Source organism: Triticum dicoccoides, chromosome 6A, assembly GCF_002162155.2.
Source record: "Triticum dicoccoides isolate Atlit2015 ecotype Zavitan chromosome 6A, WEW_v2.0, whole genome shotgun sequence".
Classification (NCBI taxonomy): domain Eukaryota; kingdom Viridiplantae; phylum Streptophyta; class Magnoliopsida; order Poales; family Poaceae; genus Triticum; species Triticum dicoccoides.
In genome coordinates, this window is record NC_041390.1 from 136,286,300 (window position 1) to 136,310,386 (window position 24,087).

The following is a 24,087-nucleotide window of genomic DNA, read 5'->3' on the forward strand; positions in this document are numbered from 1 at the left end:
AAAAAATTGGGCACGTTTGGCGGATGCGAAGCGGAGAGGTGTGACCGAGGGTCCCCTCCGGCCATACCGAAACCACCCCCTTCCACAGCAAGTACCTGAGCGGTTTGACGGATTGCACCCAACTTCTGGGAGCGCGTGTGGGGCCCCACCCGGGCACCCCACGGCCAAAATGAACGAAATCCGACAACGAACGCACGTTGCGTCACGTCCGGGCAGTATTTTCTGGGGTTTCTGCCTGGAAAATGGTAGAAAATGCATACGGACTCGAAACGGGATAATTTTTTGCGTGCGTGCCCTGCTAGGCCACAGTAGCACGTGGAAAAAAATTGGGCACGTTTGGCTAAGTTAAAAAAAGAGCGTATTTGATTAAGTTTAAAAAATTGGTTAAGATAAATTTTTTTGATACAGTTAAAAAAAATATGCCTATTTCATTTAGTAAAAAAAATGAGGCCCTGCAAAAAAAAAGCCGGCCGTCTCGCTAACCGACGCGCATGCGTGCATGGGGCCGTCCTACTAACAAACAACGCCGCAATCAGCGCTCGGGCGACGTCGTTAGCCGACGTGCATGCAAAATTTCCTTCTACGTCACCCCGTCTCGCCGCCGCCGCGATCTGCACGTGCTGCCACCGTACGCCGCCCGTCGCCCCACACTCCAAAACGGCGCCGGTGCGGCCGCGCCGGCCTGCCCTGACCTGACCCGTCGCCTTGTTTACGTTGTCACTGCCTCTCCCACCGTCGCCCCACCGTACAAACTCCGTAGGTGCGCCCGCGCCGGCTTGCGTCCCCTCACCCGTCGCCACTATACGCCGCCGGTGCCTCTCCCATCGTCGCCGTCGTGTAAGTTTTTTTTCCAGTTCTTTTATACAACGAGGCTCATAGCAGTATGATGGTATGTGACAGAAATCTATTTGATGCAGTATGAATATCGACGGTGTGATTCCATGTTCTGTTCAAAAGTGGGTTAGCCTAGTTGACAAACTGTCACCAAGTCAGAAATTCAGGTTTTATGAAACGGATATGCAGGGCATGTTTAGAATACCATCGATAAGGATGCGTGATTTTTTGCTTCACTTTTTACTCCAAAGTTACAATCCGAGTAGCAAAAAATTCATGGTTCAAGAGAGTTCTGGAAGTACTGCTGGATGTAAAGGTCTTATTTCATTAAGGCCTGATGATGTGTACTCCATATTTGGTTGGAAAAACAATGGAGTGGATGTTTTTGGGTTTCTTAGTACTGAAGGAGAAAAAGCAACCAAAAAAATACCAGTTAGTTTTGTTAGCAAGAAAAATGGTAAGATCATGATTGATGATCTCATAGAAAAGATTGTGAAGGATAAGAGCACTGATGATGACTTTATTCGGATGACATTTCTAGTTCTCTTAGGAACTATAATTGCACCAGTGTCTCATGAATACGTTCCGAAAAAGTACTATGCCTTAGTGAAAAATATTAAGTTGATAAGGAAGTTCAACTGGAATGCATTCACTTCACGATTCTGTTTACCGGAGATTGGTAAGCTTCTGCAGGACGGCCATGTTAGGCAGTGGCCCCAGGGGAACCTCGCCCTTTTGCAAGTACGTTCTATTTATTAATTTCAACACTTTTGTTATAAAATGGCACGGAAGAACATGTAATTTAATTAGTTTATGTGTTTTGCAGTACCTATACTGGGAGAAGGTGCAACCAATCACCGGTCCAAAATATGATCCGTTGGCATTGTTGAGCCCGCTGATGAGGAACTGGACGGAAGATATGGCTGTGAGAAGAGACAAATACGACTACGAATATGGTCGTGGTGTTGGGATGGTAATCCTAGTAATCATTTTTTTACATTTATGAAATAAAGTAAAGTGTGCATATGGTTTTTATGTATAATTATCTTGTTCCACTTGTAGATCGATGACAACATTACAGAGGAGTATAGGTTGAAAAAAATTGCGGAAGAAGAAGCTCAAAAAACCAAGAAAGCTAGTAGCAAAAAATCTAACGTTACTGGAATGAGGAAAGAGGGCAGTACCTCGGAGGCTTCGAGCCAGAAGCCTACTATGGACCGGATTTTGAGTGAGATGAATGAGCTTCGGAAGGAAATGCTTCGTTTGCCAGAGTTATGCACACAGGTAACACTTGAGCACGTCTCTTTAATGTCCATCACTGAATTGAAGAACTAAGATGAAATGTTTTCTTGTAGAGGATGATTGAGAAACTGAACAAAACCGGCGTCTCCTACAAACCCAGTAACCTGGAAGAGGACGAAGAGAATCTGTACGGAGGCATTAATGAGTGTGACGCCCGGATAATTAAGCTACAGTAACCCTCTCCTAATGATGCCATGTCACCGCTGTCACTTTAGTTAATCTCGCGATGGTTCAGAAATGATTCAAATTCAAATTTAAAATAAAGACAAACAACAAAAGTTTTCAAACTTTAAAACTAAAATGTTCGAGTCGTGCTAAATAATGCAAAGGTGATTGTGGTGAAGAAACCCCACTTTTATAAAATGTTTAAATACTATCAGATGAATAAAATAGCAGCATAAATAGTTATTTAAATACCTTTTGTAATTAATAAAATGTCAAACTAAATTATTTGAGGACTAGACTTTTTGTGACAATGGCCTAAATTGAATTACTAAATTAGATGCCAAGTATATATTTTACAAAAAAAATAAAACAATAGGAAACAAAGACAAAACAGAAAAGAAAACTAACTAAAAGAAAAGAAATAAAAACAAAATCCAAAAATAAATAAAATGGGGGGAGACAAATACCCCCCTCCCCCCACTGGACCCCTTGGCCCAACTGGGCCATGGCCCAGCCAGGCCGGCCCACGCCTCTGGCCTACTTAGGCCTCCCCACCACCGAACCCTAACCCATAACCCCCACCGACACCTCTCACTTTCCCCGCACGATCCCCACCCCCACTCTCTCGTCTCTCTCCCCCATCACCGATCTAGATCGCGATCGGGGGGAACGAACCCCACGTCGCTCCGACCCCTAGGCGAACCGCCGCCGCCCGGTGCCGCCCCGGCCCCGTCGCCGACCACCGCCACTCGCCGGACCCTTCCCGCTCCTCCCTCAGCCCTTGGATTGCATCAGGCGATCGACCCCATCGCGCCTAGCTCCACCTTGCCGGAGCCCTGCCGCCCGCCACGCCGTCTCCATCGCCTGCACCTCGACGTCGCCTCAAACCGCCCCGATGTCGTCGGTGCCGCCTTGCTGGACGCCCCCGACCTCGTCGCTGCCGTCCGTCTACCTCAGGCCCTCCCCGAGCACGCGATTGCACAACGACAGGCTCGATGTGAGCCTCTTCTTCTCCCCTCTCGCACCTTGGTTGCGCTCGCCGCGACCACGTCCACCTACGCGCACGTGCCACCATACCCCTGCGCGGCTGCTCGCTTCTACTGTCGCCACTGCCGAAGCCCACCCCCCTCGATGTCGATTGCTGCGCCCTATGGCGTCCGACGCCCGCCGTCGACCATGGCGCCCCAAACTCCTTCTGTCGCCTGTGGCTCGCCGCCTGACTTGTTGGCTTGCCCCGCTTGGGTGCCGCCAGCGCTGCCATGCTGCTGCTCCTTTTCCCCTTCGGCTGCTGCAGCTCGCTGCGGTGGTTGCCGGTGCCCCGCTGCGCCGGAGATGGCCTGGGCGAGCACCCTGCTGGGCTGCAGCCCACGCGCCCTGCGCCCGTAACCCACTAGCACCGGTACCCGCTAAAGACCCCCCTGCCCATGACAAGGGGGCCCCGCCCCAGAACAATTTTGTTAAAAAAAAAGAGAAAAAAAATGTTAGAATAAATAAATTAATAATTAATTAATTAATTAATGAGTTAATTAATCTTGTTTAACTAATCTCATTAAAATAAATTAGCCTAATCACTTAGTTAGTCTAATTAACTCAGTTTAGATAACCTGAGTCTATGACCAATGGGACCCACGTGTCAGCTTGACCAGTCAACGGTCAGAGTTGACTGCTGATGTCATGCTTGCATCATCAAGCACTGTTCTGGATAATGTTGGATTTAAATAAATAAATAAAATCATAAAATGATTTAAATCTTTAGAAAATCATATCTTTTAATCCGTAACTCGGATGAAAATACTTTCTACATGAAAGTTGCTCAGCACGACGAGACGAATCCGGATACGCAGCCCGTTCGTCCGCCACACACCCCTAGCATACCGAACACGCAACTTCCTCCCTCCAGTTCACCGGTCCGAAAACGCGAAACACCAGGAATACTTTCCCGGATGTTTTCCCCCTTCGTCGGTATCACCTACTACCGCGATTGGGCACACCTAGCATCGTTACTTGTCATGTCATGCATCGATATGCATCTATTTGCATTGTATTCATTGTTTCTTCCCCCTCTTCTCTCCGGTAGACTACGAGACCGACGCTGATGCTGCCCAGTTCGACTACGGAGTTGACGACCCCTCTCTCTTGCCAGAGCAACCAGGCAAGCCCCCTCCCTTGATCACCAGATATCGCCTATTTCTTCTCTATACTGCTTGCATTAGAATAGTGTAGCATGTTACTGCTTTCCGTTAATCCTATTCTGATGCATAGCCTGTCATTGTTGCTACAGTCATTGATACCTTACCCGCAATCCTAAATGCTTACTATAGGATGCTAGTTTATCATCATTGGCCCTACATTCTTGTCGGTCTGCCTTGCTATACTATTGGGCCGTGATCACTCGGGAGGTGATCACGGGTATATACTATACATACATACATACTATACAAATGGTGACTAAAGTCGGGTCAGCTCGAAGAGTACCCGCGAGTGATTCATGGATTGGGGGCTGAAAGGACCTTTGTCCCGACGGCCCTCTGTGTGGATCTTTGTGGCGGAGCGACAGGGCAGGTTGAGACCGCCTAGGAGAGAGGTGGGCCTGGCCCTGTTCGGCGTTCGCGGATACTTAACACGCTTAACGAGATCTTGGTATTTGATCTGAGTTGGCTACGAGCCTATACGCACTAACCATCTACGTGGGAGTAGTTATGGGTATCCCGACGTCGTGGTATCAGCCGAAGCACTTCAGACGCCAGCGACGGAGCGGCGCGCGCCGGATTGGACTGGAACGCCTGCTAGGCTAGGTCTGCTTCCGGCCGCCCACGCAACGTGCAGGTGTGCTCAGGGCGATGGGCCCAGACCCCTGCGCGCTTAGGTTTAGACCGGCGTGCTGGCCTCTCTGTTGTGCCTAGGTGGGGCTGCGACGTGTTGATCTTCCGCGGCCGGGCATGACCCAGGAAAGTGTGTCCGGCCAAATGGGATCAAGCGTGTTGGGTAATGTGGTGCACCCCTGCAGGGAAGTTAATCTATTCGAATAGCCGTGATCTTCGGTAACAGGACGACTTGGAGTTTTACCTTGACCTTATGACAACTAGAACCGGATACTTAATAAAACACACCCTTCCAAGTTCCACAGACAACCCGGTGATCGCTTTTCTATAGGGCGACGGGAGGAGGATCGCCGGGTAGGATTATGCTATTTGGAGATGCTATTTGGAGATGCTACTTGGAGATGCTACTTGGAGGACTTCAATCTACTCTCTTCTACTTGATGCAAGACGGTGGCTGCAAGAAGCGTAGTCTTCGACAGGATTAGTTATCCCCCTTTTATTCTGGCATTCTGCAGTTCAGTCCACCGATATGGCCCTTTACACATATCCCCATGCATATGTAGTGTAGCTCCTTGCTTGCGAGTACTTTGGATGAGTACTCACGGTTGCTTTTCTCCCTCTTTTCCCCCTTTCCCTTCTACCTGGTTGTCGCAACCAGATGCTGGAGCCTTGGAGCCAGATGCCACCGTCGACGACGACTACTACCCCGGAGGTGCCTACTACTACGTGCAGCCCGCTGACGACGACCAGGAGTAGTTTAGGAGGATCCCAGGCAGGAGGCCTGCGCCTCTTTCGATCTGTATTCCAGTTTGTGCTAGCCTTCTTAAGGCAAACTTGTTTAACTTATGTCTGTACTCAGATATTGTTGGTTCCGCTGAATCGTCTATGATCGAGCACTTGTATTCGAGCCCTCGAGGCCCCTGGCTTGTATTATGATGCTTGTATGACTTATTTTATTTGTAGAGTTGTGTTGTGATATCTTCCCGTGAGTCCCTGATCTTGATCGTACACATTTGCGTGCATGATTAGTGTACGATTGAATCGGGGGCGTCACAAGTTGGTATCAGAGCCGACTGCCTGTAGGAATCCCCCTTCCACACTCCTTGGCCGAAGTCGAGTCTAGACATTGCAAAACTTTTACTAACATGGCTGTGAGTCTTATGGGCTCACGTCGCCATTTGGGTGGTATTAGGATCTTTTACTCCTTGATCCTTACTCTGGGTCTTTGAACTCTCTTCTATTCGGGTTTAAATGATTTTGCTAACTCTGACTCTAGGTTCTCGTAAAATACTTTCTCCCGGAGAGCCCCTCACTCCAGATGATCGCTTGCTGCATCGGAAGATTCGGAAGATACTCTACGATGATCTTTCAAGACTTTGTGCCATTGCTATTGCAATTCCCTTCCATCGATAAACCCCTATGGACAACCACGTGCACTTGCCATTGATACAATCATTCCCTGTTGATCTTATTATTACAAGATGCAACGAATTATTTCTCCAACTTTTTGAGAATCCTTGAGCTTATTGCCTTGCGGTTCTTTGCCGAATGAATACCCCTACAGATAATTTCCCACACTTACTGAGTATCCGCTCACCCCCGCTGATCAAATGTTTTGCAAAAGACTTCGAAATACCATTCAATCTTCCGTAAATCTTGAGCATCCTATTGCTCTTGAAAGTCTTGATTGCTTGCATTATGGTTAATCCCATAAGTCTAGTAATCTTGTTGACATCCATTGTCATTGTCATTTTGAGTCCATTGATACAAATTGTTGCGAATGCTTGGAATCCTCAAACAGATCCCAGAATTCATCCTTCCGGCTCATACGTCATTTTAATCATGAGCTGGTTCTCGCCAATTAAATTGTCGTCGATTGTGCCCCTAAGTCTATTGAACTTATCCATCCTTGATCAGAGCGTCTGCTTCTGATCCTTCACTTTGTAAATCATAATTCCTTAGCAATTGAGCTCTAAGTTATTCAGTTGTTTCTATAATCCAATGTAATTGCCTTGCTTCTTCCTCTGGTTGTGTGCCGATACTCACCCCAGATCCTTTGTTGGATTTTATCCGACAATGTCCTTCATATTCAATAACCTTGAGCCTTTCCTAGGATGTATACCGCCTTTGGTAAATTGTATCCCCTGCTTTGTCAACCATGCTCTGCTATCGAGCTTGTGTTATTTACTCCTGAAGTTTGTGGTATATGTTCCTAAGAGGCCCGATGGGTTGGACATATGCCTTCTCTAAACTGTGTGAACCCGGAAACTACTACGGGTCATACTCTACTAGTGTTATGTCAGATAAAATTTCAACACACAATTTCGTTGAAGGCGAGAAGTGAATGGAAGGTTATACATTGAAGAAGTGGGAGTCGACCTTGAACTTGTGTTCATGCCCATGGACACGATGTAGATCCTATCATGGAAGCTTCTTGTAATAATAACTATTGCCTTGATATAATATCATCTGGTATCTGTGAATTGATCCTTTGCAATCATGGTTCCAACCATATTTTCTACTTGATCCCATTTCTCAAGCAAGTGAAAACACTTGTCTTCTGCGGATCAATACCTCTCCGCAACCCCTATGTCAATCTTCCTTCGAGCAATACCCTCCAGTATCTCGAGAATATCAACGAACTGTGTTGCTTCCTATGAGTCTTCATCTATTATTGCTTCTCACCGATTTCAGATTTCCCTCGGGTTCTGAGTTATTTCACTCGAGAACACCGGTAAGTGAATCGATTCCGCACTTCGATTCAATAACTCTAAGTAATTTTCATTGCTTACGAGTTTAATAATCCTTCAAGTCATTCCTAGCCTGATTGGCTATATCATTGTGCTAATTTTTAACTGTGCTACCGGGTCCTTCTTCTCGGAGCACAAATTTCGACGGTGAGCTAATCTTACAATCGATCTTCCTCGTCATATCGTTTGTCCTTGAACAACAAGCTTGATTTCGAGTTTGTGTCGTACCCATGGTCCCAATGAATTTTGGCTTCATCATTTCCGTTGACTTGATGTCATCACCGATCAGTTACATCTTCTCGAAACCTCTCGACAAATGTGTCGTGATCATCATCAACATTCTGAGGTCTTCCAAGATATCTATCGAATTCTTGATGAGAAATAGCATCCTTTGCCCTCGATGGTTTGGGTTATCATCCACAACATTATTGCATTCCCTACAACACAAAAATTGTTCCTGTTTTGTGTTGTACCTTTAGTTCCTTGTTATCCAACTTATGTTATGATTCTACCGCGGAGTATTACCATCTTTGATGTCAAGAAGGTTGTGAGGATTTCTCCACCTCTTAAGAATTCTTGCTATAGAAATACTTCTCACCATCACCATTCTTTCTTGGTCCCTGTGTTAATTCCAACAAGTGAACGGTGTTGTTTGGATTCTTTCCTTCTAGCAACCCTATTTTTTTTTTGAAGTTAATGGTCGAAAGTTCATTCTTAGGCTATGGACTATTGAATCACCATTCTGACATTGGTCGTGCAACCCAACCCATATTTCGGGTGCATCTTTCAACCAATGTTTAATTGTGTATGTTTTCCTCGAGCATACATCATTATACCATTTGATCTGACAAATGTCATCTTCTTGTTCACATTATTGTGGAAATCCATCTTTTGAAAATCTCAATGAATTGTCGCTGAGTCAATCAGCCACCTCCTCGCCTCTCCTTGGGTTAATGATGAACTCTTGTTAACGGAAATCACTTCATAGTTCATTTCCCGAGAATCTTACAGTGTCATCCCGTCAATTTGTGTTGCACCTTTCTTCTCAGGCATCCTCAGTCTGAGGTATCCTGACACCAATCAGATCTGAATCTCGGTCAGATATGATGGTTGGAACATATTTCCAAGAGCTATAACATTGGTTTTTATATGACCCGGTAAGGTGATGTCATGCCTAGCACTCCTAACCGGAGGACCTATTGTTGTAGTTCCCTTTTTAACTAGGTTAACCATTTTTCAATGAGGAAATTGAATGCCTTGTTTAATAAGTTATCCTAATGGATCCTTTGTATATCCAAAGTACGACCTTTGCTTCAAGACCATGTGAATGCTATCTCGAAGCTTGTCTATGGTACTCCAATTTTCAACAAGAACATTTGAAGCCCAATGCTAAATGTTTCCTGCTCAATTATCCAAACACCATTGTATGGGTAATGTCAGGAAATTTCTCACCCCGTACCTAAAGAGTTTTCTACATTATATCCTGTCATCGATATCATGCTCTGCTTGTCCTTGGGAATGATATACCCCTAAAATATGTGTTCAAACACATTTTCCTTTCCATTAATTTGTTTAACCTTCCTTGTGATCCATATGATCTAAGCAGTAATGTTCTTCTGCTTATGTAAGCACCTTGTTGTACCACTCTGTCTGTAAGATCCTTTTACTGTTGTTGATGACATTCCGGTAACCACCGATGGGTGATAACTTTGCCAATTGGTTCGCCTCGTTCAACAAGAAGGAAAATTGCTCTCTTCGTTCCCCGTCCTTGGTACCGACATTGTTGCCGGCATAGTTGACAAGCTATTCACTGACATGCCTCCCTGTCGCGGCTGTGCAAGATGACATCACCCTTCCTACTTTCAACCCACATGGTGGGCCCATAACCCACAGGTCCCTGGATCGAAACCTGACTCTTCTTTACAACCCGGATTCTAATGTATCCTTTGCACCTGGCTTCGTATGTGATTCACGAGCTAAATGCTATACCATTATTCATCCTGGAATCAAACACCATGTTATTCTCGTTGTTCAAACCCCCCATTCCAGCTTCTGTCTAGTCATCGAATGATTGCCTACCCGTTTGAAACTTTGGTACCATCGTATATTGCACTCAACGAATTCACTGAAATACAACTCGTGGGGTACCTTGTGTATTTCCCATTGAGTTCATCGTCAGATGCCCAGCTTTGTGGAGATGCGTTCTTCCGGAGTTTTTTCCCTTGGTCGCATTCGTAGGACGATGGAGATCCCGAAGAAAGGATGACGGCTCCATCATGATGACCTGGAGCAGAGAAATGAAGACTTCAACGTAATGGATCCACCTCTTCGAGAAGAGCAACCAAAGACAAGAAGATTTGTTAGGATTTCCTAACCAGACCTTTCCCCCTTACTCCCCTCTTAAATCTCGGGACGAGATTTCTTGTAGTGGAGGAGAATTGTGACGCCCGGATAATTAAGCTACAGTAACCCTCTCCTAATGATGCCATGTCACCGCTGTCACTTTAGTTAATCTCGCGATGGTTCAGAAATGATTCAAATTCAAATTTAAAATAAAGACATACAACAAAAGTTTTCAAACTTTAAAACTAAAATGTTCGAGTCGTGCTAAATAATGCAAAGGTGATTGTGGTGAAGAAACCCCACTTTTATAAAATGTTTAAATACTATCAGATGAATAAAATAGCAGCATAAATAGTTATTTAAATACCTTTTGTAATTAATAAAATGTCAAACTAAATTATTTGAGGACTAGACTTTTTGTGACAATGGCCTAAATTGAATTACTAAATTAGATGCCAAGTATATATTTTACAAAAAAAATAAAACAATAGGAAACAAAGACAAAACAGAAAAGAAAACTAACTAAAAGAAAAGAAATAAAAACAAAATCCAAAAATAAATAAAATGGGGGAGACAAATACCCCCCTCCCCCAACTGGACCCCTTGGCCCAACTGGGCCATGGCCCAGCCAGGCCGGCCCACGCCTCTGGCCTACTTAGGCCTCCCCACCACCGAACCCTAACCCGTAACCCCCACCGACACCTCTCACTTTCCCCGCACGATCCCCACCCCCACTCTCTCGTCTCTCTCCCCCATCACCGATCTAGATCGCGATCGGGGGGAACGAACCCCACGTCGCCCCGACCCCTAGGCGAACCGCCGCCGCCCGGTGCCGCCCCGGCCCCGTCGCCGACCACCGCCACTCGCCGGACCCTTCCCGCTCCTCCCTCAGCCCTTGGATTGCATCAGGCGATCGACCCCATCGCGCCTAGCTCCACCTCGCCGGAGCCCTGCCGCCCGCCACGCCGTCTCCATCGCCTGCACCTCGACGTCGCCTCAAACCGCCCCGATGTCGTCGGTGCCGCCTTGCTGGACGCCCCCGACCTCATCGCTGCCGTCCGTCTACCTCAGGCCCTCCCCGAGCACGCGATTGCACAACGACAGGCTCGATGTGAGCCTCTTCTTCTCCCCTCTCGCACCTTGGTTGCGCTCGCCGCGACCACGTCCACCTACGCGCACGTGCCACCATACCCCTGCGCGGCTGCTCGCTTCTACTGTCGCCACTGCCGAAGCCCACCCCCTCGATGTCGATTGCTGCGCCCTATGGCGTCCGACGCCCGCCATCGACCATGGCGCCCCAAACTCCTTCTGTCGCCTGTGGCTCGCCGCCTGACTTGTTGGCTTGCCCCGCTTGGGTGCCGCCAACGCTGCCATGCTGCTGCTCCTTTTCCCCTTCGGCTGCTGCAGCTCGCTGCGGTGGTTGCCGGTGCCCTGCTGCGCCGGAGATGGCCTGGGCGAGCACCCTGCTGGGCTGCAGCCCACGCGCCCTGCGCCCGTAACCCACTAGCACCGGTACCCGCTAAAGACCCCCCTGCCCATGACAAGGGGGCCCCGCCCCAGAACAATTTTGTTAAAAAAAAGAGAAAAAAAATGTTAGAATAAATAAATTAATAATTAATTAATTAATTAATGAGTTAATTAATCCTGTTTAACTAATCTCATTAAAATAAATTAGCCTAATCACTTAGTTAGTCTAATTAACTCGGTTTAGATAACCTGAGTCTATGACCAATGGGACCCACGTGTCAGCTTGACCAGTCAACGGTCAGAGTTGACTGCTGATGTCATGCTTGCATCATCAAGCACTGTTCTGGATAATGTTGGATTTAAATAAATAAATAAAATCATAAAATGATTTAAATCTTTAGAAAATCATATCTTTTAATCCGTAACTCGGATGAAAATACTTTCTACATGAAAGTTGCTCAGCACGACGAGACGAATCCGGATACGCAGCCCGTTCGTCCGCCACACACCCCTAGCATACCGAACACGCAACTTCCTCCCTCCAGTTCACCGGTCCGAAAACGCGAAACACCAGGAATACTTTCCCGGATGTTTTCCCCCTTCGTCGGTATCACCTACTACCGCGATTGGGCACACCTAGCATCGTTACTTGTCATGTCATGCATCGATATGCATCTGTTTGCATTGTATTCATTGTTTCTTCCCCCTCTTCTCTCCGGTAGACTACGAGACCGACGCTGATGCTGCCCAGTTCGACTACGGAGTTGACGACCCCTCTCTCTTGCCAGAGCAACCAGGCAAGCCCCCCCCCCTTGATCACCAGATATCGCCTATTTCTTCTCTATACTGCTTGCATTAGAATAGTGTAGCATGTTACTGCTTTCTGTTAATCCTATTCTGATGCATAGCCTGTCATTGTTGCTACAGTCATTGATACCTTACCCGCAATCCTAAATGCTTAGTATAGGATGCTAGTTTATCATCATTGGCCCTACATTCTTGTCGGTCTGCCTTGCTATACTATTGGGCCGTGATCACTCGGGAGGTGATCACGGGTATATACTATACATACATACATACTATACAGATGGTGACTAAAGTCGGGTCAGCTCGAAGAGTACCCGCGAGTGATTCACGGATTGGGGGCTGAAAGGACCTTTGTCCCGACGGCCCTCTGTGTGGATCTTTGTGGCGGAGCGACAGGGCAGGTTGAGACCGCCTAGGAGAGAGGTGGGCCTGGCCCTGTTCGGCGTTCGCGGATACTTAACACGCTTAACGAGATCTTGGTATTTGATCTGAGTTGGCTACGAGCCTATACGCACTAACCATCTACGTGGGAGTAGTTATGGGTATCCCGACGTCGTGGTATCAGCCGAAGCACTTCAAACGTCAGCGACAGAGCGGCGCGCGCCGGATTGGACTGGAACGCCTGCTAGGCTAGGTCTGCTTCCGGCCGCCCACGCAACGTGCAGGTGTGCTCAGGGCGATGGGCCCAGACCCCTGCGCGCTTAGGTTTAGACCGGCGTGCTGGCCTCTCTGTTGTGCCTAGGTGGGGCTGCGACGTGTTGATCTTCCGCGGCCGGGCATGACCCAGGAAAGTGTGTCCGGCCAAATGGGATCAAGCGTGTTGGGTAATGTGGTGCACCCCTGCAGGGAAGTTAATCTATTCGAATAGCCGTGATCTTCGGTAACAGGACGACTTGGAGTTGTACCTTGACCTTATGACAACTAGAACCGGATACTTAATAAAACACACCCTTCCAAGTTCCACAGACAACCCGGTGATCGCTTTTCTACAGGGCGACGGGAGGAGGATCGCCGGGTAGGATTATGCTATTTGGAGATGCTATTTGGAGATGCTACTTGGAGATGCTACTTGGAGGACTTCAATATACTCTCTTCTACTTGATGCAAGACGGTGGCTGCAAGAAGCGTAGTCTTCGACAGGATTAGTTATCCCCCTTTTATTCTGGCATTCTGCAGTTCAGTCCACCGATATGGCCCTTTACACATATCCCCATGCATATGTAGTGTAGCTTCTTGCTTGCGAGTACTTTGGATGAGTACTCACGGTTGCTTTTCTCCCTCTTTTCCCCCTTTCCCTTCTACCTGGTTGTCGCAACCAGATGCTGGAGCCCTGGAGCCAGACGCCACCGTCGACGACGACTACTACCCCGGAGGTGCCTACTACTACGTGCAGCCCGCTGACGACGACCAGGAGTAGTTTAGGAGGATCCCAGGCAGGAGGCCTGCGCCTCTTTCGATCTGTATTCCAGTTTGTGCTAGCCTTCTTAAGGCAAACTTGTTTAACTTATGTCTGTACTCAGATATTGTTGGTTCCGCTGAATCGTCTATGATCGAGCACTTGTATTCGAGCCCTCGAGGCCCCTGGCTTGTATTATGATGCTTGTATGACTTATTTTATTTGTAGAGTTGTGTTGTGATATCTTCCCGTGAGTCCCTGATCTTGATCGTACACATTTGCGTGCATGATTAGTGTACGATTGAATCGGGGGCGTCACAATGAGTCTTCAAACGATGTTGGACGTCCGCAAAAAGAGTTTGTATATCAAAAAGATGATTCAGACCGGTTCCGCACACCTTCCAAAATGAATTTGCAAAAGGATGATAACGGCGTTGATGTAACTTCTCGTGAAAACACACCTTTTTACTGCACACCTGAGTACTGGGATAGTTTCAAGGGTGATATGGATGATCCTGTCCAAGTACCAGAAGTATCAGATGAAAAAGCTGCCACATCTTTAGAGACGGACGAAATCGCATCGCATGCGTCGGTTGGTTCTCAAGGAGTACAAGAGAAAGTGGAGGAGGTTACTGGCAGGCGCAAGCGCAGAGGATCACAACATGTCAAGTCTCCTTATGTGGTCCCTAAACCAAACAAACGTGCAAAACGTTCTGCCAAAGGAAGTAAGTTTTCTGTGTTTCTAATTGTTATTGCGTAACAATTATTTATGTATTTGCGTTTGTAAGTATTTGAGTGGTGCGTTACAGAATTGTTCCAAAATGGTGATGTTAACAAATCTGGTGATGAGTATGATGTGGTGAAAGCGTCCATCAAGTACGTGCGTGCGCATGAGCATTTACAAAAACATGGCAAAACAGAAATTTCAATGATGGCATGGAAGAAGGTCTCACTGTGAGGAGAGCTTGTCAGATTATTAACCATGAGTGGCTAAGTGGCGACGTAAGTTAATTTCATATATTGTTTTACAATTCATTCGAAAATACCATTGTTAAATCTAACACATTATTTATAGGTAATTGATGCATACTCATCATTTTTGGTCGACAAAGTTAATGATGATCGTTTCATGTTAACAACTTGGAGGATACATTGGTTGCTTCATGTTAGACCCGGAAAGAAGACCGCCGGTAATGATTATGAAGCAGAGTCGCATAGTAATGGACCCGTGAACAGATGTGAGGACGAGTATTTCAAAAAATCAAAGGTAAGTTTGATTGTTAACACGGTACATACATACGATATTATGTGATGATTGTGTTTTATGGTCCTTGTGATGCAGACTTACATTCCTCTAAACAAGCAAAATAATCACTGGATTACTGTCGTCATGCATAGCGGAAAAAGAGAGTTTCAGGTTCTTGACTCGTTGATGACCGGAAAACTTGACACTGTTACTAGAGAACTCGTTGAGGACCTGGTAGGTTTAACTTGCAAATGTGCATTTGGTAACATTCGTTTTCTTTAGTACACTGAATGACATGCTTTCCACCATGTTTGTTATATCTTTAGAGAAAACAACTAGCAGAAGATATCCAAGAAGCAAATGCAACCGGAATTGTGAATTATCCGGATGTTTCCAAGTGGCCTATTCAAACGTATGATATGCCAAAACAACATGATGGGTGAGTTTTTACTTCGACAGAATGTTGGTCTTGTATGTACAGTAGATATTTAATCTTCGTAAATTGTATGCACTAGGAATTCGTGTGGACTATTTCTCCTTCGATGCTTTCAAAATTGGGATGGTGACAAATGGACAGGCTTATTTTCACAGGTACGCAAGTCATGTTTGGACTACGATGTACAATGAACGTTGTGCTAACACCATTTTTTTTCAGACCTCAATTGATGATTCAAGAGAGTTAATGATTGCGCAACTTATATTTTCGGAAAGAAACAAGCTTGATGAAGTGAAAAACAAAGTTATTCGGATATCAAAGAAGAAGAAATAGATGCGGCACGGAGGAGTTTTGCATGTGATTGGGTGGTACTGGAGGACTTTATTTTCCAAATGCTTTGCGCAATTGCTTATAAATTTTATGTAATACACTCTGCTTCTGAATAGTTATATGTAATAGACTCGGCACTTTTCCAAATGTTTTTTTCTATCCACATGATATTTCGTTTCATAAATATTATATAATGATTTATTTTGTTTACATGTTTTTTTTGTTGCCGAATAGTTATATGTAATCATGTCGTCGTTAAATTTTTGTGCACTAAACTATGGCAGCACACTGCGTTTTACTTAAAAATTATTTTACATTAAAAAAATGCCCGCCCGTCTCCACGGCGTTTCTTAGTAAGCCCGTCGTTATCAAGCCCAACGGGCGACTACAACAGGCGTTTCGGAGCACGCCGTGGAAACCAGGCCCAACAAGGCAGAATCGACGCGGCACATCGACGGGGTAGTAATCAGGGGAGTTCAATGCAACGACGGGAGCTGAGTATATAAGTAGGTCGTCGTCCCCTTTGGCCGGCGAGGTGGGACTAAACTTGCGTCGGCCGCGGGGCGACCTGGACACAGCCAGACGCGACGTGGGCCGGCCCAAAAAGGCACTGGACGGCGTGGTCTTCTCGACTGCTCGACGCGACGTGGGCCGGCCCAAAAAGGCTATTGACGGCGCGGTCTTCTCGACGGCTCGACGCGCCGTGGGCCGGCCCAGTTACCACCGCTGAGACGCCGCGCCAGTGAAACCGACACAAGTTTAGTCCCACCTCGACGGCCGAAGGCGACGCCGACTAGTTTATATACTCAGCTCCCGTCGTTGTATTGAACCCTCTGATTACTACCCCGTCGATGTGCCGCGTCGATGCTGCCCTGTTGGGCCTGGTTTCCACGGCGTGCTCCGAAACGCTTGTTGTAGGGTCCCGTTGGGCTTGATAGCGACGGGCTTACTAAGTCACGCTGTGGAGACGGGCGGGCATTTTTTTCTTTTTTTTTCAACAACAGTTCACAGAGTGCTTCTTCTATTTTGATATATTTGACAGCCGACGGGACTATAGTAAATACATGCAGAATTCATAAAATAAACAATGAATAGTGAATATTTATATCAACAACAATGTTGTCTCAACATAACAATTGTCACCACAGTAATTTTATTGTAGTTGACACAAAATAACAAGTCTGAAATGACAACGGTCCGTACGCAATAATCATGTTTCACACATAAAATACTCAACACGAACATAAATTTTACAAATGTTCTTCATATAAATGGAAGAGGTAAAACACTCGCATCGTCTACACTTGAGTCTTCAAGCCCAGTTGCTGCATACAAAAAATATGAGAATCAATGCACCGTTAATGAAACAACAAAACTGACATAAACAAATAATAGACATACTCTTCATTTTTGCTGCATGTGCTCCTGTTATGACCTGAGCCGCTGCATATGCTACATTTTCGTCTAGATTTCTCGTCAAATGCTTTAGGCCTCTCATTTTTTGTCACATCTGGGCCACCCTTACCGCGACCTCTACTGTTCTGCTTAGGTGCGCCCTTGGTGGAAACCTTTACTGGATCACGAACCAGAATATGATCTCGGTTAGGCTCAAATGGATTACTGTTCACGAAGCTTCGCTGAATATCATCTTCATTTCCCTGAATATCCTTATTCACTATAATATCATCCAGAGCTGCCATCAACTTGTCGAATAAGAAAGGATTACTGCATGCGACATGACAGGCTTCTGAAGATTTAATGGTCAACTCACTATATCTAGCTCTGTCCTCACCACTCGACCAACCCCACGCAAACAAATCGCTGGTGCGCTTCACTGGCAGTGCAGCTCGTGCTTTTTTTGAGAATCTTCGCAGGACACAACACTTGGGTATCACAGGTAAGTTCAGTGCATTCAAAACATGAATAATATGCTTGCAAGGAAGCCCTTTGCAAGTCATACTTCGGCAACTGCACTTTATAGTTTCTGCCGAGTTACCTGGCGTATAGTCCACATTAAATCTGTGATCCCTGTTATTCTTCCACGCAACCACAAATCTCTGACTATCGGTCCCTGTCAGTCTATCAATTACCTCAAGCTCCTGTACCTTCTTCATATCTTGTTGCAACATATAAAAGTTTGCCTGCGTGAATGCTTTCGCAGCATACGACTCAATGGCCTGACACTCAGTCACTGTTACTGGAAGAGTCTGTGAGGCCGTGTAGTCATCATAAGCTTCATTCTCACGGAGGCGAACAATACAATTCTCGTAGTGTACAACCATGTCAACAATCGTCATACCATAGTCAAGATGAAGGTGCAGGCTGGAGTTCAGACTCTCACTCCTCTGATTACTGCGCATACCAAGGAAAAACCCACCAGACAAATATGATGCAGCCCAAAGCGTCCTCTTCCTGTACATCCTATGGAGCCATGTTTTTATTTTCTCCGTCTGCCATTTGCGCACAAACGCGGCCCATCTCTCCTCAAAAACCTTATGTGTAGTGGCATAGTACAATAATGCCCTAAACTCCTTCAATGACTTGTGGTTGAGGTGTTTCTGCATATTCTTTTCAATATGCCATGAACATAGACGATGCCACACGTCAGAAAGCACCTTCCTAATAGCCCTTATCATCGCTGCATCTCCATCTGTAATAACTGATTTGGGCCTCTTCTGACAGTTAGCTTTCAAGAACGTGTTAAGAAACCAGACATATGTAGCCTCAGTCTCGTCTGAAACAATGGCGCAGGCGAATACAGTAGTGCAACGGTGGTTGTTCAGACCCACAAAAGGGATGAACGGCATTCCATACCTGTTCATCTTGTATGTGCTATCGAAGACAACAACATCATCATAGTCTAGATAATCCCGGCGTGACTGCGAATCACACCAGAAGAGGTTTTGGAGCCTGCCTTCAGCGTCAACCGTGTGCTCAAAGAAGAAGTCTGGATCTCTGTCCTTTCTGGTCAACATGATTCCTACGGCAGTATCAGCATCACCTTGTGCAAGCAATTTCATCTTCTCCCTATAGCACATGTTGTACAACTTTGTCCTCTGAAATGGTGACTTTGCATACGACCCATACCTGCTAACGATGTTGTCAAAAATGATATGTTTTCTTATCCCAGCTCCAGACATAGCTAAGATCTCAGCTCTCTCAAATGCTTTCATCTGATTATGAGATCGGAGGAAAGGGACTTCGTCCGGTCATGCAAGAGTGTGGCTGTGATCATCGGAGAAACTGCTGACATACCAAAGATTGAGATTTTTATCAAGCTTAACTGTCAAATGGGCTTCGCATAAGAATCGACTCTCCGGTCTAAGCCTGCGGGTCCGGCCTTCCATGGTACAGAACTTGGCCTGTCGTTTTCCTGCGGCGGAACAGAGATACCTCCTCAAGCGCGGAGTCCTTGCGCGATCCTTCGAAAATTTTAGCGAGTCCTTCCTGATACTGAACCCACGTTCTCTCGCGTGCTTGTTATAGAACGTGTAAACCTCGTCTAATGGCTTGAATGTCTTTACCATCACTGCCCAATGCCTATCAAGTGACTCTTGCTGATATTCATCATAGCACATGTCAAGGTCAAACTGATCATCATCGATGTGCTCATCATTCCCGCTAGGACCATCAACACCTCCCTGCAAAATATGACATATAACCTTGCATGTCAATCTCTTTTTATATTCTTACTAACCAAAATTAATGTAAAGAACTTACTTGACTACCGCTCACACTACGAGATGCATGGACCTCGCTCTCGGCATTGTCATCATCTATATTATTACGCTCATTGTCACCATTAGCATTTATCTGTGCACATATAAAGTAACATAAGTGGTCATACAATTTTAATGTCAATCATTTCTCTACAATTTTTTCAACATACCTGGCTCACACTATCTGCATAAAATTGTTCATCTATATCATATTCCTCATCGTCAGCATTGCCATGTACCTGTACAAATTTAAAAGGACATGTTAGTGTCAAATAACTAGTTTTTGTTCAATATATTTTTGTCAACGTTCAAGGTACTTACATTACCACTGTACGATTCATCCTGACTCATATAGTTGTCTCCGGGAGGTTGGTTCGCATTCAATGACGAGGATCCATTATCGCTACCGGAATCATCACTGGCGTATCCGGTTACTTGCTCCATCTATGCACATACAAATAAGGTGTGAGATCAATGCCAACATTCCACAAAAAATCATCGCGAATACAGTAAATTCGTCAACAGTGACATGACTATGTGGCATGCATACAAATTTGAACATACAAAATCATTATGAGGTCATTAAGAAGTCACTACTCTCCTCTCTTATTTAACTAAGTAGGGAATCATTTTGCATTACAAAAATGCACAAAAATGCAATGGACAAATCAAAATCATCAAAAAAAAAGAACAAAAAGAGCCATCCTAACCTACTCTGCGCCGTCGAGGGGTCCTCGCCTGGGGTCGACGCCGATGCGTTGCTGCCACCGACGTTGTGGAGGGCGCGTACCAGGACAGAACGGCGAGCGAGCGCTGGGCGTTTCACCGGCGACACGGCGTGTGGTCACTACGGACGCCGTCGGTGCTCGCGACTAGACGGGCACGTCGGGGTCGACGTCGTGACGGCGGTGGACCACGGCGGCGTTGATGACGCTAGGGTTTCCTAGGCGGGGATGGGGTGTCGGTTTCACGGCGCGTGGGTGACTACGGACGCCGCCCGACGTCGTGACGGCGGTGGACCACGGCGGCGTTCATGCCGCTAGGGTTTCGTACGTGGAGTTGGGGTCTCGGGGTGGGGCGTACTTTTTTTTTTCCTTTCCCGATCGCACTACCGAACCGCACGCGTACGACGCGCGGGAGTACGGGGCGCGACGTACACGGGCGGCCGGCCCTACGACGGACGGCGGGTATAGTGTACGTGTAATTTAGTATGGACAATACTACCCCTTATACGTTTATTGGGGGGGTTGTACCGAAGTCCTTCTCTTATCGTTTTATCAATTAGCCTTGAAAGTTTTGGCGGCTGCGGGGCTCAACCGGCGGCGAAAGGGACGCGCTCCTGGGGCAGCCTCTGGAGACCACCGGCGTAGCTGAGAGCCGACGCGTGTGGAGGAGATCAGGTACACCACCTGTTCGATGAACTGCCGTAATGATGCGGTGTGATTATTTGCTCTATCATATGCTATCGTGGCTTTGGGACTTTATTTATAAGCCGGGCATAATGCCTTTCGTCTAGAAGTATAGTATGACCTGCCGATCGGTATTTTTGTTGTTGGATTTGGCGCAGGGACAAGCCACCTTCAAGGGATGAACTGGAAACGGTAGAGAACAAGTTTGACGGTATTCCTCTTAAATTCTGTCAAGTTGATAATGGGCATATCAGCTTCCTCTCCTTTGATAAAGTTACACTTCCTACTTTTCCCTGATACATAGCCGCAGGAATGGTTTTTAGCTTTCGCCTGTTCTGTCCTGTAAAGCTCCCACTGGCTGCATCAGGATGTCTGCTTCTGTGCCGCTTCTCAGGGCCGAGAAAGTCGCCAGGTTGATCTTTAGGTTCTCCAGTTGTGTGTGGAATCGTGTCCACTCTTTGCTGTTTGCTTACTGCTGTCTGCTGAATACTGATGATGCTGTTTCGGGTGGTGCAACAGGAAAATTTGGGTTTTCCAACTACGATGAATGCCACACTTTTCGGGCTGAGAAAGTTGCCAGGTTGATCTTCAGGTTCTTCAATTGGAATGCTCATGAGCAGCGAGCGTGTCAGGAAGCGAAACCATGATGTTTTTCCTTTGGTAACGAGGAGTGCACCATTTCCCGAGGCTCCCTAACACAGTAGATGGCCTTTAACTTCTAGCTGGAACTTGCAACCTATAGAGATGTTCTATATTTCGAAAGGAAGGCGTATCCGATTTGCAGTCCAGAAAACATGTTGTGTTCGAGCAAGAGATCATCGAACCACTGTCATTCGGCCAGGCTAGCTCATGTTTGATTAGTATTGTATAACCAGCAGTCTGTCACTGAGGTGATTTGCATATGCGTACAAATAATGATATCATGATAAACAGACGTGGCCTGTCTGTAATTTTATTTTTTGCAGGTGAGCCTACCTGTAATGTTACTTCAGCTAGCGGACGCCGCATCTCCACTGATACAAAAAAGCACCACTTCCCGAGGTCCTGCCATGCTAGGAAGCTCGAGTGCCTGAGCTATCGATCTTGGTCTAAACTTCTATGATGCTCTTTTATTAGCCTGAAAAACCAAGTAAACTACTACTCCGTCCATCTTCTATGATACTTTAATTTCGATTGTCAGTTGAAAGAAAATGTTTTATACGTACAATTTAGCATGCATAAGCTGATAATTATCCTTCTGTTTTGGAGAGCCTGGCCGGGCATTATAATTTGCCATTAGCCTTGTCTGATTTCACCTTGAACAGGTTAAATAGACAAGCAAATCAAGGAGCTACAGCTAACCCAGAATGAGCTTTATGATTTTATTTTTTGCGGGACACAATTTTTGTTCTTTATGGTGTACAAATTCATGATGGTGTGCTACTAAGGTTTTATCGATTTTAGACTGAGTTTTCTATATACAACTCCCTCCATTTCAAATTACTCGTCGCAGAAATGGATGTATCTAGAACTAAAATACATCTAGATACATCCATACCTACGACAAGTAATTCGGAACGGAGGGAGTAGTTAGTAGTATTAGTAAACCAAAGATTATTATTCAAATATTCAAGTAATTTTTTAACATGTGTACAGGGCACCATTAGATTCCAGGGATATTTTCAAAATCCATGCAAAAAAACGAGAGGAAGAGTTTTTCTCCAACTCCACATCGTAGATGCACACAACCACTGCCACATGAATTTTATTTCTTATATCTCCCGACACAATTGTCACTAAGGGGAAGTAATTAAATGATTGTTGGAATTTAGTCACTGCAAATGCATCATAAGTGATAACATGATTGGTTCTAGTGCATCAAATGTATTTGAAGGTCGAGACTGGGGTTTTCCACTATCAACACTGGTACGTATATATGGTACATATGACAATTTTAATATATGACCTTTGCCTCCTCGCACAAATATATATTCATATCTGTTCACGTACTTTTCTTTTTAAATTTATAGCGTTTTCCATAAAGCAAGGTACGTTTCTCCTTTTTTGTCCGTTCATTCGTATTATATTTTCTAGATTTTTCTATCTTAGGAGTTCATGCTGCCATTGTTCATGAAATATCAAGTCATTGTAATATTTTGATTTATGTTCCTCTGTTCATGAGACTAGAAACCACAACTTTGAGGCTCATAACCTCGTCAAATTTGCTTGTAATCTGAATGTAGGTAGGCACGTATGGCTAGGTAACCCCTATGACCCAGCACGTGTGCCTATGAACATCCTTGAATAATAAAGTGGCGAGGTTTCTTCTAAAAAAACAGTGGGGATCAAGAGGTAATATCATCGATAGTCATAAAACTTGCGCTTGATGTTCAATTTGATGCTAGAACTTTAAAAATACGGAATTGTAATCACATAACTGACTCAATCGTGCACATATGTCACAAAGTACCTTTGCGGGTGTATCCGTGTATAGGCCCCACCTGTCAGTCACTCAGCAGATGCATTTTTGCATGAAACCCCCTTGTATTTTTTTATTTGCAAAAAAGCAGACCACTATACTGCAATAATTAATGCCTAAAATGCGCGCGCAAGGTCTCAAACAAGCTACACGCTCTAGCAACATTACTGAGACTAGCCACTCCAACCATCAAGTTTGGATCTCTGATCTGGATAACAACATTATACATACAGGACAAGAAAGCACGCGCTATTTTAAAGATATTTGCAAAACATAAGTACAAATTTGTTTTTCAAATATTTGTGAGTTAAAAATATTTTACATACATACGATGATTAGTAGATATTATTTTTGAATATAAAAATGTTTATTCTGAAAAACTGTATTTTAATAAACATAAGACAAAAATATTTAAGATATTTGTAAAACTTAAGTCATAAATTCATGTTCAAATATACGTGTTTTGAAAATAGTATACATACAAACGTTCAATAGTAAATAAAAACATTTAAATATAAACTTGTCTATTCTATAAAAATATTTAGTTAATACATACAATGAAAATGTTTATTAAGTAAATATGTTTAGTGAGTCCATAAAAAA

The 24,087-nt window shown here is 45.2% G+C and overlaps 1 long non-coding RNA gene across 1 annotated transcript; it reads left to right on the plus strand.

Moving 5' to 3' along the window:
* Positions 1-15,049: 15,049 nt before the first annotated feature.
* LOC119319172 lies at positions 15,050-15,550 on the plus strand. The gene is made up of 3 exons (XR_005154375.1): positions 15,050-15,153; positions 15,229-15,366; positions 15,459-15,550. It is a non-coding gene; the product is annotated as an uncharacterized LOC119319172 (long non-coding RNA).
* The last annotated feature ends 8,537 nt before the right edge of the window (positions 15,551-24,087 follow it).